The sequence below is a fragment of the Octopus bimaculoides genome, chromosome 2, assembly GCF_001194135.2.
Source record: "Octopus bimaculoides isolate UCB-OBI-ISO-001 chromosome 2, ASM119413v2, whole genome shotgun sequence".
NCBI classification, from domain to species: Eukaryota; Metazoa; Mollusca; class Cephalopoda; order Octopoda; family Octopodidae; genus Octopus; species Octopus bimaculoides.
Genome location: NC_068982.1, coordinates 134,449,463 through 134,467,139, shown reverse-complemented (window position 1 = coordinate 134,467,139; position 17,677 = coordinate 134,449,463). Strand labels below are relative to the sequence as shown.

Genomic DNA, 17,677 nt, shown 5'->3' with positions numbered 1-17,677 from the left:
TATATATATATATATATATATATATATATATATATATATACACACACACACACATATATACATACATATATATACATACATACATACATACATACATATATACACACATACATATATACACAGATACACACACACAAAGTGCTTTAGAAGTTGTAGATGGCAACACATATGCTCAACAAATGATAATGATTTCAGAATGTCCAATAAGCAGCAGCTATTCAATAGAAAACATATTGTTTTCATCCATTCTTCACAAGACAAAACATCAAGGCAATACATGGTTCAGCACATGTATCATAAGCAACATTTTTGTCTAAAGAACAGATTCACTTTATTTTACTTCAAATTTTTCACATTGGCACTAGGCCCAAAATTTAATATAAGTACCAGAGATGGGTACTTGAATTAAAATTTTGGCTTTGTGCCAATGAGAAAAACTGGGGGTAAAATATACTTATATTACTGTTGTCAGAGAGATGAACGCAAAATAGATTCCAGTTAGATTTGAACTCAGAACTGAGAAAGGAGACAAAACAAAATTTTTAATTAATTTTGAAAATAATGAAGAATTTAGTAAAATAACTTTTTCATTATTCAGCTGGTGTATGGAACATGAATTAACATAAAATTTTGATTGAAGGTTTTAATCTAGATCAGTTTAAAGCACATAATTTGTATCATAGAACCAAGGATGGTTTCAGGTGGGTTAATCTATTGTTTTATCTGTTACTAACCTGGTTCTAGCAACAGAACACACATGATAACATTCTTTTTGCGATGTCTGACCCTTTTTATATCAACCTGTCTGTGAAAACCCCAAGTTAATTTATGTTCCAAACACCAGCATTATTAATGAGAAAGATGGTTTACCAAATTCTTCATTATTTTAAAGAATTGGTTGAAACAAGGAGCAGTGTCTTCCAACAGAAATCATCATCATCATTTAATGTCCATTTTCCATGCAGGCATTGGTTGGGTGGTTTGACAGGAGCTAGTAAGGCCAGGGGCTTCACCAGGCTATTTTGCCTGTTCCATGCAGGCAATGGTTGAGTGGTTTGACAGGAGCTAGTAAGGCCAGCCAGGGGCTTCACCAGGCTCTTTTGTTTGTTCTAGCATGGTTTCTATGGTTGGAGGCCCTTCCTAATGCCAGAAATATGGTTACAAAAGAGTTACAGGAGTTCCTACTGCATCACCATCACATAAAGAGGTTTATCCTTATTTCTACCATCCCACTTGAGACTGCCTCTGGTTCTATGACAAAAGGTTATGTTTTAAAGTGATCTAAAATATTATCTTCCATCAAAATCTTATGTTAATTTCTTCTCGAACACCAGTTTATGAATGATACAGTTACATTACTAAACTCTTCATTATTTTCAAAAATTAACTGAAACAAAAGCAGTGGCTATGTGGTAAGTAATTTGCTTATGAACCACATGGTTCCGGGTTCAGTCCCACTGCATGGCACTTTGGGCAAGTGTCTTCTACTATAGCCTTGGGCCGACCAAAGCCTTGTGAGTGGATTTGGTAGACGGAAACTGAAAGAAGCCCATCGTATATATGTATATATATGTGTGTGTGTGTGTATGTTTGTGTGTCTGTGTTTGTCCCCCCAACATCGCTTGACAACTGATGCTGGTGTGTTTACGTCCCCGTAACTTAGCGGTTTGGCAAAAAGGACCGATAGAATAAGTACTAGGCTTACAAAGAATAAGTCCTGGGGTCGATTTGCTCGACTAAAGGCGATGCTCCAGCATGGCCACAGTCAAATGACTGAAACAAGTAAAAGAGAGTAAAAGAGAGATATAGTTCAATAGAAATTAGTAACAAAAGATTTAAGTGATCCAAATTAAACCCATTCATCAAAATTTCAGATTAATCTATGTCCCAAACATCAGCTTAACTCTTTAGCATTTAAACTAATTATATCCAACCCAAATATTCTACCTGTTTAATGTTCAAACTGGCCAGATTTGGCCTCATATTCCTATCTTGCAATGTCATTCTAAAAATAAAGAATTACATCATCAAAATCTTAAAGCTAATTGAAAACAACATGAATAAGTAAGTATTACATTTGACAGAGTAATCTGAACATTAATGGGTTAATAATATATGTACAGGCATGGCTGTTTGGTAAGAAGCTTGCTTCTCAACTACATGGTTCCAGGTTCAGTCCAACAGTGTGGCACCTTGGACAAGTAAGCATCTTCTACTATAGCCTCAGGCTGACCAAAGCCTTGTGAGTGGATTTGGTAGATGGAAACTAAAACAAGCCCATTGTATATATATACATATATATACATATATATATATATATATATATATATTTATATGTTTGTGTGTCGGTGTTTGCCCCCCACCACCACTTGACAACTGATGTTGGTATGTTTACGTCTCCATAGCTTAGAAGTTCGGCAAAAGAGATCGATAGAATAAGTACTAGACTCACAAAGAATAAGTCATGGGGTCGATTTGTTTGACTAAAGGCAGTGCTCCAGCATGGCCGTGGTCAAATGACTGACACAAGTAAAAGAAATGGCAAAGTTACTTTCTCTGTATTCTTCATTATTTAACTAAAATGAAAACAGTATAGGTATATTTCATCAGAATTATGGTAACAAAAGAATTAAAGTGATATAATTTAAAATCTTCCATTGAAATTTCATGTTAATTTATGTCCCAAATATCAGCTTAATAATGGAAAATTACTTTCTTCATTATTTTCATAATTATTTCAATTAATTGAAACAAATTAAGTGAAACAAGAACATAATTAGCTGAAACGAATACAATATATTTCCACAGGAACATGGTAACAAAAGGGTTAGCCCAGTGTATTAATATTCCTCTTACTCTACTTACCTCAATGTACTTTTAAATATCCAATGCTTCATCTCATTTGGTTTTAAGGTCAGTCTACCTGCAATTCTCATTAACATTCTTTTCTGCTTCTGACCACTTAATCAACAATGAACATTGCTAACATGGTAAATACTTTTTGTCGAAAACTATTTATTATTTCATCTACCAGTGCAGTCCATTGCTTTCAGGTACCCACTATTCATTTTTGTAATATTTCTAAAGCAGGGATATTTTAAGAACATTCTTTTCCTTTTTTTTTTTTCTTTCTTCTTCAATCTGACACCTTAATTGGCTTAATTCTCTCAAGTTTTCAAGGCATGTCACAGTTCATTACCGTAGTCTATGGAAACACTGTAGAACTACTCTATTGGTGTGAATTAGATGCAAAGGAGCTTTCAAATGTTATTTTATTTTTATTTTAAAGAAAATCAAGTTTAAGAGGGAAATTAAATATGTCAGTATAAAACGAAAATAGAAAACACATTACACAGAACTGTGAAGGCATCTAGCTGAGTGGTTAGGCTGTTGGGCTCATGATCAATCATACTGTTGAGGGTTCAATTCCAAGAGCAAGCAGTGTGTTGTGTCCTTGGGCAAGGCACTTCATTTCATGTTGCTCCAGTCTATAAATGAGTTCTAGGCTAATGTTGGGGCAGCTTTCCCTCCCTCTTATTTTCACACCCTTAATGTTCTGCTTGTCATATATATATAAATCTATATCTTTTAAATGTTTCAGTCATTAGATTACAGCCATGCTGGAGCACCACCTTGAAGAATTTTAGTCAAATGAATCAACCCCAATACTTTTCTTAAAATCCCGGTGTTTATTCTATCAATCTCTTTTGCTAAACCACTAAGTTACAGCGATATAATCACACCAACACTCATTGTGAAGCAGTGGTGGTGCTACAAACAAACACACATACACACACACACACACAGCCTGAGGTTATAGTTGAAGACACTTGCCAAAGGTGCCACACAGCAGGGCAAAAACCTAGAACCATGTGGTTGAGAGGCAAGTTCCTTACCACACAGCCATATCTGTGCCTATATATATCTCTGTACCTATATATGTGTGTGTGTATACATATTTTTCTGGGGAAGGCCAGTTTATGGGATTACCCTGGGTTTCCTGTCCATAAAGGGTTTAACTTTATGATGTATCATCAAACACCAAAACCTGTTGGCCTAAGACCTTTTCAAAATATAGTTGTGTCTGTGTGTATGTGTGTGAGTGCACGTGTGTATGTGTGCATGTATGCATGTGTGTGTGTATTATATAGTTATATTTCGAAGAGGTCTTAGGTCAACAATTTTGGGGTCTGACAATACACCATAAAACTAAACCCTTTATAGACAGGAAACCCAAGGTAATCCCATAAACTGGCCATCCCCAGAAAAAAATATAGACTGCTCTATATCTTAGAGTGTGCTTCTCCTCTGGATTTATGTTTTCTACAAACGATATACAAGGGGTGTATGAAAAGTCTCAAACCTCAAAAAAAAAACAAAACATGGTACAAGACTTCTGATGAAGGTACAAGACTTGAAAGCTCAAAGGCCTTCGGGGCTCAAAACTTTTCATTAATCCCTCGTATACTCTTCTACCTTTTACTCTTTTATTTGTTTCATTTGACTGTGGCCATGTTAGAGCACCGCCTTTTAGTCGAACAAATCAACCCCAGGACTTATTCTTTGTAAACCTAGTACTTATTCTATCGATATCTTTTGCTGAACTGCTAAATTATGGGGATGTAAACACACCAGCATCGATTGTCAAGTGATGTTGCGGGGAAAAACACAGACACACAAACATATATACACACATGCATACATATTGGGTTGGTGCATAATTATTGTGGCTTTTTTACAACAAATTTTATTCAACAAAAACAATAACAATATTTAACAAAAACATTTTTAAATGATGGTCTGACTGTCTGACAAGCAAATGGGAAGCAGTAATTGAAATAGATGGTGAATATGCTCCAGAATAATCATTTAAAGATGTTTTTGTTACATGGTTGTTATTGTTTTTGTTGAATAAAAAACCAGTCACCTTGTTTCCATGGCATTTCAGTGACCAAGATCACAACATTACCCCTGAACAGGATGCCAGTTCATTGCAGGGTTCAAGGCCAACCATTTCTGAGGTGAGGGAACAAGGTGATTACATCAACCCCATACTTGGTTGGTACTTTATTTTACCAATCCTGAAAGAATGAAAGGCAAAGTTGACCTCAATGAGATTTGAACTCAGAACATAAAGAGTCAGAAGAAATGCTGCTAAGCATTTTGTCTGATGTGCTAACGATTCCGCCAACTCACTGTCTTCAGGATCATCATCATCATCGTCATCGCCATCGTCGTTTAACATCTGCTTTCCATGCTGGCATGGGTTGGACAGTTTGACTGAGGGTTTGGCAAGCCAGAAGGCTGCACTAGGCTCCAATCCAATCTGGCAAAATTTCTACAGTTGGATGCCCTTCCTAATGCCAACCAATCTGAGAGTGTAGCGGGTGCTTTTTATGTGTTACCAGCACGAAGGCCAGTCAGGCGGTACTGGCATTGACCATGCTTGAATGGTGCTTTTTACATACCACTGGCACAGGGCCAGTCAGTCAGCACTGGCATTGACCACGCTTGAATGGTGCTTTTCATGTGCCACCGGCACAAAGAACCTTTGGTGATGGACACCCACACAGATGCAAAGAAAGACAAAATTTACACACAATGAAATTGCTGCATATGTCCACAGCAAAAAACAAGAGGGAACATTGGCTATGACCCTCTGATTGAGAGACCAACACACTTACCACTAGGTTAGTATATTAATCTCACAGAAAAAAAATTATAAGTACTTGTCTATATGTTCCCTCAGATTGAAATTAGATAGTAACTGCATATGATCTTAATTATAGCCAGGCTGCATCTCATACTCTTCTTCTTCTTCATTATTATCATTATCATCTTCTTCTTTCACTTCTATATCTTCTTTTCCCCTGACTCATCAGTTTTTTTCCCTTATCTCTTCTTTAGTTCAACAGTTTAAAACAGTTCAAAAGTGCAATAGTTTGGTTTACCACAAGGAAAAGGAAATATCTAATTATTCAAGTACCCAATGCCAGATTTAGAATTCATAAATCCCTAGTCTGCAGAAACTGTAAGGGCTCCCAGTAATATTTTAAAACTGGGGTAAAAGTTTGTTTTTGCAGTAGTACATTAACCCACAGCCATACATACGACTATTGATACGTATATACATCTATACATCTATACGTTTGTATGTATATACACATGCATTTATACATGCATATATACACGTGTGTGTGTATGTGTACATATATATAGTTACATGCATTTATATATGCATATATATATATGTATGTATATATTTGTGGATAAACATACTACCACAAAACGAAGTCTGTACATAAACACACACACACACACACACATACACACACAAAATATTAACTTTTTTCTAATTAGATAATTTAGTGTAATTATACTCTGATTCAACATTTACGAATGAAATAGCTTTTTATGTAGTCTCTAAAGATCCCTAGGCACCCTAGAGTTCTTGCATTAATTTGATTCTCTCAGTATCTTTCAATAGAGACTGTTGTTTCCTAGTGGTGCCAAACAGAGAGAGAGAGAGAGAGAGAGAGAGAGAGAGAGAGAGAGAGGAAATACTGAAGCAAAAGGTAGTGGGAGGTCACTGCAGACCCTTACTTGTTTCCTCAGACTTTATTGTTGATTTTAACAATTACAGTAGAACCTCAGTTTTCGAACAACCTTGATCATGAATAAATCGTGCTTTATCTCCTGTCTTTCTCATATTCATTTAATACAGTAGTACCTTGGTTTACGAATGCCTCTGATTACGAATAAATCATGTTTTATATATATATTTATATCTATCTATCTATCTATTTATACATACATATATATAACTCTTTAGTTAAATATATTCAATGAGAATATTATATACTGAATTTATATTGGGTGCTCTATTGTATCAAAGTATTAATACTATTAAAGTATTTATGTATTTAACATGACCAATTGTATCATCATCATCATCATCGTTTAACGTCTGCTTTCCATGCTAGCATGGGTTGGATGATTTGACTGAGGACTGGCAAGTCAGAAGACTGCACCAGGCTCCAATCTGATCTGGCAGAGTTTCTACAGCTGGATGCCCTTCCTTAAGCCAACCACTCCGAGAGTGAAGTGAGTGCTTTTACGTGCCACAGGCACAAGGGCCAGTCACACGGTACTGGCAATGGCCTCACTCAAAACGTGTTTCTTACATGCCACCTGCACGGGAGCCAGTCCAGCGACACTGGCAACAACCTCGCTCGAATGATTTTCTAATGTGCCACCAGCACAAGTGCTAGAAGGCGACGCTGGTAACGTTTACGCTCAAATGGTGCTATTTACAGGCCACTAGCACGGAAGCTAGACAGCTGCTCTGGCAATGAACACGCTTGGACAGTGCTGTTAGTGCTCCACTGGCGCAGGTGCCAGTCATCGAATATGGTTCAATTTCGATTTCGATTCTGATTTCACTTGCCCCAACAGGTCTTCACAAGCAGAGTTTAGTGTCCAATGAAGGAGAGGTTGGCATGGATGCCAGTTGTCAGATTCGGTTAGTGTGTGTATATATATATATATATATATATATATATACATAGCACGATTTATTTGCAATCAGAGTTGTTCAAATACTGAGGTACTACTGTATAACATTTGTCACTTAAAGTCTAGGACTCAATATCAGAATGGGTTTAACTGTTGAAATTATGGTACTTACAGTATATAAATCACACTATTTGATACTTGATCTTAATTGAAAAAAACTATGGTGTGACTTATACATGGGACAATGCTAAAAGCATGAAGGGGTAGAGCACCAAGGTTTAACTCTAAACTAGAGGTGTGACTTATACACAATATAAGAATAAGGTTTTTTTAAAATAAACTAACCCCAAATTAGAACTTGTCTACCAATATTGAGTAACATTTAGGTTTTTTTTTCTTACAGTATAAACTGTGCTGTTTCATGTTGAAGCAACCCATCAAAGCAAGATATTTGAGATAAGAATAAATAAGAATTTTGGCTTAGAGTCAACTTTTTAACACCACTTTAAACAAATGGAAAATAAACAGACATGTTTTCACAGACATTTCAAAACGAAGTTCCAATTAATCTAAAATACAGACAAAAATATTAGAAAAAAAATGAAAAAAAAAATGAATAAAAAAAAACATAATCAAAAAGAAATTACAATTTAATAATTTCATTGATGAAGAAAAAGAAGCAAAAAAATATTTTCATCATTAAAATTTTAATTTTATCATAAAATATTATCAAATATTTTTGTTGGGTTGATTATTTTTCAAATCAGCATATCTTCTGGAGGTAAGGGCGGTGTTGATAGTAGAGTCTTCAGCATTCTTTCCATCATTACAGTACTTTACTTATTAATGATGCATCAGGTTGTTTTGCTCATGGAAGTATTTGAAGATGCTCATCATTATAAGCTTATAAAAAAAATAACACTTGTAAATTATACAGTGCTCCTACTGTTGTCTGTAAATACCTAAAACTGAAATTGAGCTTTTGCCCTTTTGTTCCACATGCGGTTAATGTCCACACTGATGGGGTCCCAGTAATATTTTTAAACTGGAGGTAAAAGCTTGATTTTGCAGCAGTACGTTTACCCACAGCCATACATACATACATGTTTGTATGTATATACACATGCATTTATGCATGCATATATACACATGTTTGTGTACATATATATGTACGTATATATAGTTACATGCATTTATATATGTTGTTGTTGTTGTTGGCACTCCGTCACTTGCAGCGTCGAGGGTTCCAGTTGATCTGAACAATGGAACAGCCTGCTCGTGAAATTAATGTGCAAGTGGCTGAGCACTCCACAGACACGTGTACCCTTAACGTAGTTCTCGGGGATATTCAGCTTGACACAGTGTGACAAAGCTGACCCTTTAAATTACAGGCACAACAGAAACCGCGATCCTATGACCACGAGTCCGCTGCCCTAACCACTGGGCCATTGCTCCTCCACAGCATTTATATATACATATATACATACATACATGTTTGTATGTATGTACGCATGCATTTATACATGCATATATTCACCTGTGCTACATTTGATATTGTTTGTTATCATTGAGTCTATTTACTGCCAGGTAGCCTATGTCATTGAATGATAGTTGAATGTATTTTGCTACCAAACACTTGTACAAACCATTGGGTATAAACCATGTCCTGACAATATGCTGGATGAAATGTCTAAAATGGGACATAAATGGGATAGGGCTCTATAAAAAGAAAAAAAAAATAATAAACAACTATGGATAATAATTTTCTGGCTGGTTTTCTTTCTTTTTTTTTGTTTTTTTTTTGTTTTTCATAACATGAGGACTTGGGTATCATAGGTATCATCTATATCACTCTGTCTCTTCCTTTCCCATCATGAGGTGTGTCCAGGTTACTCCTTACTGACATCCATCATTCTCTGACACTATCTCATGTAATCACTCATCTCCAAGACAATCTATTGCTCTCTCTCTCTATTTTCAGCTCACATAACCCTTCCGGACTCCCATCCACCATTCTCTCTCCCTCCCCTTTTGGCCATTCATTATTGGCATCAATCACTCTTTCTCATATACTATTTTTACCACTATTCTTTACCCTCTCTTGCTCTCTTATCAGATACCATGCAACTGCCATCACCATCTCTCTCCCATTACTCTCTGCTATTATAGTCTCTCTTCCATTACTCCTCCCCTAACTACTGTCTCTTTCATTTCTCCCTGCTCTGCCATCCTATCAACCCACTCACTGTTTCTTCAATCTTACTCTCATTAAATTTCTCCTTCTCATCCCTACTTCATCTGTCATTTCTATCTCTTTTATTCACTTATTTGCCCTGAATGAATGGTGATGATGGAGAGTGTTGACGATTCATTAATCCTGTAGGATACAAAGAAACTGCACTAGTGCTGGAGACATAATAAAGTGCCTCAGTACACACTAAAATAATCATCTTCCTTTAACATCCATTTTCCATGCTGGCATGGGTTGGACGGTTTGACCAGAGCTGGTGAGCTGCATTAGGTTCCAGTGTGATTTGGTTTGGTTTCTTCAGTTGGATGCCCTTCCTAATGCCAACCACTTTACAGTGTGTGCTGGGTCTTTTAATGTGGCACCAGCATGAGCACTTTTACATGGCATCAACACAGGACTCTTGTAAGTTAATGCTCTTGACCAGAGGAAGTGGCCTTAACACTTCTGCTGTAGAGGATGGGTCCTTTTGAGTACAGCAAGGCACCAGGTATTTCGCTCCTTTGTCATCTCATCCCAAAAGTCCAATGTGCTGAGGTCATCCTTCAGCATCTTGTCCCATGTTTCCCACTTCCACATGTTCCATCTACTTTGAGAGATTGGCACTTCTTTATGGAGTTGTTGGCATGTCCACATCACATGACCAGACCAGTGCAGTCTTCTCTCTCACACACACACATCTAATTCCTCTCATACCTAACTTCTCTCTTAATACACTAGCAATTTGTCAAGCATGTACATTTACATTTCACATCCAGTGGAGCATACTAGCCTCATTCTTCTGCAGCCTGGCTGGCAATGAAAAGAGACTATATAGTGTCCTGGGTGTTTTTTTTTCAAGCTTCTAGCAACAGTTAAGTTGCTAAGTAACTTCATCATCATCGTCATCGTTTAACGTCCACTTTCCATGCTGGCATGGGTTAGATAGTTTGACTGTGGACTGGCAAGCCAGAAGGCTGCACCAGGCTTCAGTCTGACCTGGCAAGGTTTCTACAGCTGGATGCCAACCACTGGCATTGACCATGCTCAAATGGTGCTTTTTATGTGTCACTGGCATGGGTGCCAGTCAGGTGGCACTGGCATCAGCCACTCACTTGATTCAACAGGTCTTCTCAAGCACAGCATATTGCCAGACAATTGAAGGGTACTTCCAAATGGGTCAGTTATGCGACACTGGCATCGGCCACCGCTATAATCTCACTTGGCTTGCCGGGTCTTCTCAAACACAGCATATCTCCAAAGGTTTCGGTTGCTTGTCATTGCCTCTATGAGGCCAAACAGTCAAAGGTCATGCTTCACCACCTCATCCCAGGTCTTCCTAGGACTACCTCTTCCACAGGTTCCCTTCACTGTTAGGGTGTGACACTTCTTCACATACCTGTCCTCATCCATACACAACACATGACTGTACCAGTGCATTCGTCTCTCTTACAAGAGAGAAAAAGAATAGGGTTAATAGTAATTATTTTGTCCATTTTTGACAAATAAAGAACAAATTCCACCCTTAATGGGATTGAAATCAACCCTAGAAGTATGAAAGGCAAAGTAGATCCCAGTATGGTTTGAACTCAGTATGTAAAAAGCTGAAGTAAATACTTGAAAGTAATTGTTTTGATGCTGTAATAATTTTGCTAATCCATTGGCCTAAATAATTTTTGATTTAGGCACAAAACCAACAGCTCTGAGGAGAGGGTGTTAGTTGAAAATATGTTTCCAATTGCTTTAAACACCTTTACTTTCATCTGGGTGTATGTTTTCACTCACTCAAGTACTTAAATATTTTTGCTTCTCTACCTCTTCCCATCTGTTGTTCACTTCACATTCTTCTGAACTTACATGATCTTCTGCCCCTCCCTTCCTCACATTCACCTTCGTGTCCCTATCCCCCTTACATTCATTCACCCTCTTCTACTTTGAGGGTATGTTCTGACACCTCATCACCGCCATCTCCTTTTCCCCCTTTGGTGGCCATGTATCTCCTCTACAGCAAAAAGCCTGTTCCTATCCTTCATTCACTTTATTGCTTCTCATCACCTGGTATAAAGCCACCTCCCTCAATACTCTACCCCCGCAATCTAAGAGTCTTGTCTTGTAAACTATTGTAACATCTCTTCTGCTAGTGACACAAAAAAGCACCCAGTACACTCTGTAAAGTGATTGGTTTTAGAAAGGACAACCAGTTGTAGAAACCATGCTGAAGCAGGCATTGGTGCCTGATAAAGTCCCCTGACAGGTCAGATCCTGTAAAACAGTCCAACCAACCCATGCCAGCATGGAATATGGATGTTAAGAGATGATGATGATGATGATGTAACTTTATAGCTGTTTGACAGTCTTCTTTGACCTTATTTTCAACATAATTTCCCAATTCAACTCAACATATTTATTCTTACGCATCATCTTTGGAGAGGCATCACTTTTCTTCCAATCACGCACCAGTTTTTCATTTATTTAACTCTTCTTTGATGCAGCAACACTGCTGTTTGTAGACTTTGCAAATGCAACCAACTTCCAGCTTCAAAAACTAGCATCATATTTCTCTACTTTTTTTTTTTTCTCTCTCTTCTTTGCTGGAAGAAATCACGTGATAAAATATTTTCAGCTGTTCAAAAACTAAATGCCATCAATGTCAACCAGTTATAAGTGAACAGGAAGACACACTGAGTTTTTACCTCCACCTACTTTCATGTCAGATTGACGTAGTGGTAATTAATGCATGCCAGCAAGAGCATTTAGCACTGGTGGTTAAATAAATTGGCCTTTTGGCTTATTCAGTACATAGAAGAAGAAGTCAATAAATAGATGACAGTGAAACCAAAGTTGTAGTATTAACACATCCCTTAGATTAGCAGCTGGGAGGCACATGAGGGGTTGCTGAAAAGTTCCTGGCTTCAAGAGTCTCACAAAAGGCCTGGTTGGAGGCCCAACCTTCCAAGTTCTTTTACAAGACTTAGTAAAACTGAAGGACTGCTGCAATAAGTGTGTGAATCTGAAAGGGGAATACATTGAATAAAATTATAAATAATTGTTCCTCCTGTGTTTTCTTTTAGCCAAAGTCAGGGACTTTTCAGCACTCCCTTTTATACCATATTTGAAGGTACACAAAACATACTTTTTTCCCCCACCACTTCAAAGAATTGTTCCAGGTCTTATATGCAAAGTTAGGTCTATATAACATGCTTTAATACTTTCATTAGGTGACAGATTGGTAGAATTGTTAGCAAGCCTGGACGAAATGCTTAGCAGTATTTTGTCTGTCCTTGTGTTCTGAGTTCAAATTTTATTGAGGTCAGCTTTGCCTTTCATCCTTTCAGGGTTGATAAAATAAGTATCAGTTGATCTCTGGAGTCAATGTAATTGACTTTACTACTCCTGGGTAAGAGTATGAAAAAAAAAAACTGCACCCTTCTGCCAAGCCATGCTGAGCTAGTGTGGCAGAGTAGGCTCATCAGACCAGTGTGATCTCAAGCTCAAATTCATGGCCTCCATACCAGTCTGTGGTTGGTCGAGAGAACATGCAAAGCCTTCATCCTATAATGGACTGGACATAGGCAATCCAAACCAATCCAACCCAAACTCTTTCATTACCGTATTTCTGTTTCAGTTAAATTTGAAAATAATCTTTTTTTCTATAGGCACAAGGCCAGAAATTTTGAAGGAGGGGTGATGGCTGATTATTGACCCTGAAAGCAGAGCTGACCTTGATGGAATTTGAACTCAGGGTGCAAAGATAGGCAAAATACCACTAAGTATTTTAGCTGGCATGCTAATGATTCTGTGTACCTTTTATACCATCAAATAGCTTTTTAGATGCCCAACTCCATGACCCTACACTAACCATTAAAGCCAATGGGTAGTCCATATTACTCCATAAACAGGATAAGGCCAGTTTCCCAGTTTCTCATATATATTCCTTCCTGGATGGGATGCTGGTCTGTCAAAGGAACACTCATTTTTACCAGCTGGAGCAATATGAAATAAAGTGTTTTGCTCAAGAACACATTACATTGCCTGTTCCAGGAATCGAAACCACAATCTTACAATCATGAGTCCAGTACCCTAGCCACTAAACCATGCACCTTCACCATTAAACCCAATGCTTTCTCCTAAATTACAAATTATTCAGGGTGGGGCATGGGTAGAGCCATTAGGGTTAGGCCAAATGCCTTGCAATATTTGTCCTGGTTCTTTATATTCTGAGTTCAAATCCCACTGATGTGGACTTTGCCTTTCATCCCTCTATGGTCAAGAAAATAAAGTCAGGTACTCAGGTTGATGGTGTCAATCAACCACTTCCCCCAACTATGCTGGCCTTGGGCTTATATTAGAAACAAATATTATCATAATCATTATTATTATTATTGAGTGAGAGAGCACCATATGCCATCAAAGTGACACTGGGGTACAAATATACGAAGCCCAATATACCCATCATGATTACCCATCTGATAAGGGGATACACCAGGCACATACATTACAACCATGTGTGCAACATGGTGATCTCATATCAAGACAAACAGCACATGACCTTACAGGTGGGGACCAGTTAGAATTTCCTTCGGGTTGAGTAGCCCATCCTACTCAAAAGGTCCCTGAATGAGGGCTGTTTAAGGATGTTGAATGAAACACCCATGTTTTCAGAGGTGAATTATTCAAATCCCAAAGAATTCCTCTCCACACATGGCTATGATGCTCCCCCACTACTTCTGCTCATGATGAGAGATGCACATATTGTCAGCCACTAAGGGACATGCTCAACTGGTTAAGGTCAAACAACTGACAAGCAAATCTGTGATATTGAGCAGAATATTTGCTGTAGCCCATCTTTTATACCAAGACAAAACATATACATGATAACACTTCCAATCAGTTAGGATCAGAAGTAATGAGAGCCAGTGCCTGGTATCATCATCATCATCATAGTTGTGGTTAGCAGGTAAAATTGTTAGCATGTCAGACAAAATATTAAATGGAATTTTTTCTGGCTCTTTATATTCTGAGTTCAAATACCATCAAAGTCAACTTTGCCTTTCATCATTTTGGGGTCAATAAAATAAGTACCAACCAAGTACCATGGTTAATATAATCAACCAACATCCTCCCCTGAAAATTCTAAGGCTTTGTGCCAAAATTTAAAACATCTTTATACCAACGCTTTGTATCTCTTTGCAGTAAAGTTTATAAGGAAACAGTTTATAAGAAGAATTAGCATACAATTCTCTGCATATTCATAGCCATGTACCATGCCATAGTTTTAAATACCTGCTCTTCTTTTTACTTACAACATTGCCATAAACATTAGCATGGTTTTTGGAACTGTAGGAATGCAAATTATGTTTGTTTATTTTTCATTTTGGCATTCTACCATCTATATTTAGAGTTATGTTAAATCAGTAGCAATTCACAGACACAGAGTTATATTAACATACCAAGATTTGGAAATATTTGGGTAAAAGCTGCTTTTGGCAAATCTTAAAAACAATAAAAGAAAAATAAGTTGATATATCTTAATTTGTATGTTTGTATTACATGGAACAATAAACACATACATAGGTAGCCAGATGGCAGAGTCGTTAGAGTGCTGAATAGATTGCTTTGTAGAGATCATTCTGAGTTCAAACCCTACCAAGGTCAACTTTGCTTTTTATTATTTTGGAGTTGATAAATAAAGTACCAGTCTAGTACTGAGGCAATTTCTTCTCTTTCTCCTTCTCTGTGTCTCTGACTTTCTTTCTTCTGGAACAAATTGGCTATGGTTGGACCTGGATTAGAATAGGTTCTACCAAAAATACTCAAGACATGCTGTATGTCTCACTGATGCCTCCATTAAGAAATTGAGGACCCATGGTAAATGTATATTCCCAGCAGACCACATTATAACTCTGCATACTTTATTAAAGGAGGAGGTGCATGGCTTAGTGGTTAAGGTGTTGGACTCATGATCCTAAGATTGTGGTTTTAATTCTTGGACCAGATGACACATTATGTTCTTGAGCAAAACCCTTTATTTAATGATGTTCCAGTCCACTCAGCTGGCAAAAATAAGTAATCCTGCAATGGACAGGCATCCTTTCCAGGGGGAAATATATGTGCCATGGAAACTGGCCCTATGAATGTATACAACTCAAGAAGGATCTATACTACATTAATCAGGTTGTGTAGCAAACTTGGTCTTATCACAAGATCTTTTGCATTTTCCTTGTGATGGTTCTCAATTTTTTCTCTTTTTTTTTTGTATTCCTAACATCTTCATGAATATCTACCATTACTAGTACCAATGATAAAACTAATAATAATAATAATAATAATAATATAATGGTTTAGACATGAAGCCAGCAATTTTATGGTGAAGGAGATTAGTTCAATACCATCAATTCCAGTGCTTGAGAAGTACTTTAATTTATCGACCCTTGAGTGATGAAAGGAAAAGATGACCCCCAGCAGGATTTGAACTCGAAATATAAAGTGCTAGAATGAATGTAAATCATTTTTACCTATGCTCTAATATACATTTAGTGTTTGTTTAAGGGCTGTTTTTCTATCCTAGCATGGGGTCTTATTTGAGGCTGGACTTTACAACCAGATGTCGTTCCATTCACTAATTCTACTGACAGCATTGATCAATATAAAGTAGAAAGCACTTGCTCAAGGAATTGTTCTGGAATAGACTGGATAAACAATTACAATGTCACAAGGATAATGCATATTTTTTAAGTGGTATGCCGTTCAATAAATAGGAAAAATTTTAGGATATGTATGCTTACATAGTAACGTCTATTTACCAACATAATGTGGCAGTAGTGGAGGCGCAATGGCCCAGTGGTTTGGTCAGCGGACTCGCGGTCATAGGATCGTGGTTTCGATTCCCAGACCGGGCGTTGTGAGTGTTTATTGAGCGAAAACACCTAAAGCTCCATGAGGCTCCGGCAGGGGATGGTGGCAAACCCTGCTGTACTCTTTCACCACAACTTTCTCTCACTCTTACTTCCTGTTTCTGTTGTGTCTGTAATTCAAAGGGTCAGCCTTGTCACACTGTGTCAAGCTGAATATCCCCGAGAACTACATTAAGGGTACACGTGTCTGTGGAGTGCTCAGCCACTTGCACGTTAATTTCACGAGCAGGCTGTTCTGTTGATCAGATCAACTGGAACCCTCGACGTCGTAACCGACGGAGTGCCAACAACAACAGCAATGTGGCAGTCCTATACAAAGACGATTTTACTGTTATTTAGCCCCAGGAAAACATCTTTTCCAGTTGGCTACCAGCACACAGTTTGTGCCCATATAGTATATGCAAGAGATGTCATTGCTGCACTCTCTAAACTTACATGATATAGAGCTAGGTTTCTGGGTAGTTACCCGTCCTCGGTGTGAGAAAATCATATGCACACATCAATGTGGCTTCCAATAAATGTAAATACAGTATGTACATGAATACATAACATACACATATTCACATTCATGGATTCACACACACACGTGTATGCAGACTTACATACAATTATAAAACATTAAAACAAGAGCATACATAGGTACATAAATATACACATATAAACACACACACACACATATATACATATTGGAGATTTTAGGTATAATTCTATTAATGAGTCCATCTCTTCTAATTTAATTAAATTCTATGTCTTTGTGCAGCTGAGGATTGCTCTGTATTTTAAATTGATATAATGATTGCATTGTTCAATTAAATGGAGTTGCATGAAACGATCGTACTGCATTACCTCTGGATATCCTTGTTGCTTATTTTGATATATATATCTATATATATATATATATATATAGATAGATAATATAGATATAATATATATATATATACAGGGTGAGCCAAAAGTAGGTGGACAGTATTTGGAATAGGTTTATGTATCAGTTATATTAATGCAATTCTTTATTATAACT

The 17,677-nt window shown here is 37.3% G+C and overlaps 1 long non-coding RNA gene across 3 annotated transcripts in view; it reads left to right on the top strand.

The window, feature by feature from the left end:
* Nucleotides 1–17,677, top strand: part of LOC106873487 (uncharacterized) — an 80,392-nt gene that overhangs the window by 30,989 nt on the left and 31,726 nt on the right. The window contains exon 3 of one of the 3 annotated variants that reach the window (XR_001409887.2): nt 7,919–8,109. The exons of the other annotated variants lie outside the window; for them this stretch is intronic. This is a non-coding gene — a long non-coding RNA (uncharacterized LOC106873487). Of the gene's footprint in view, nt 1–7,918; nt 8,110–17,677 lie in introns of those variants that run through there. 3 annotated transcript variants of the gene reach the window in all.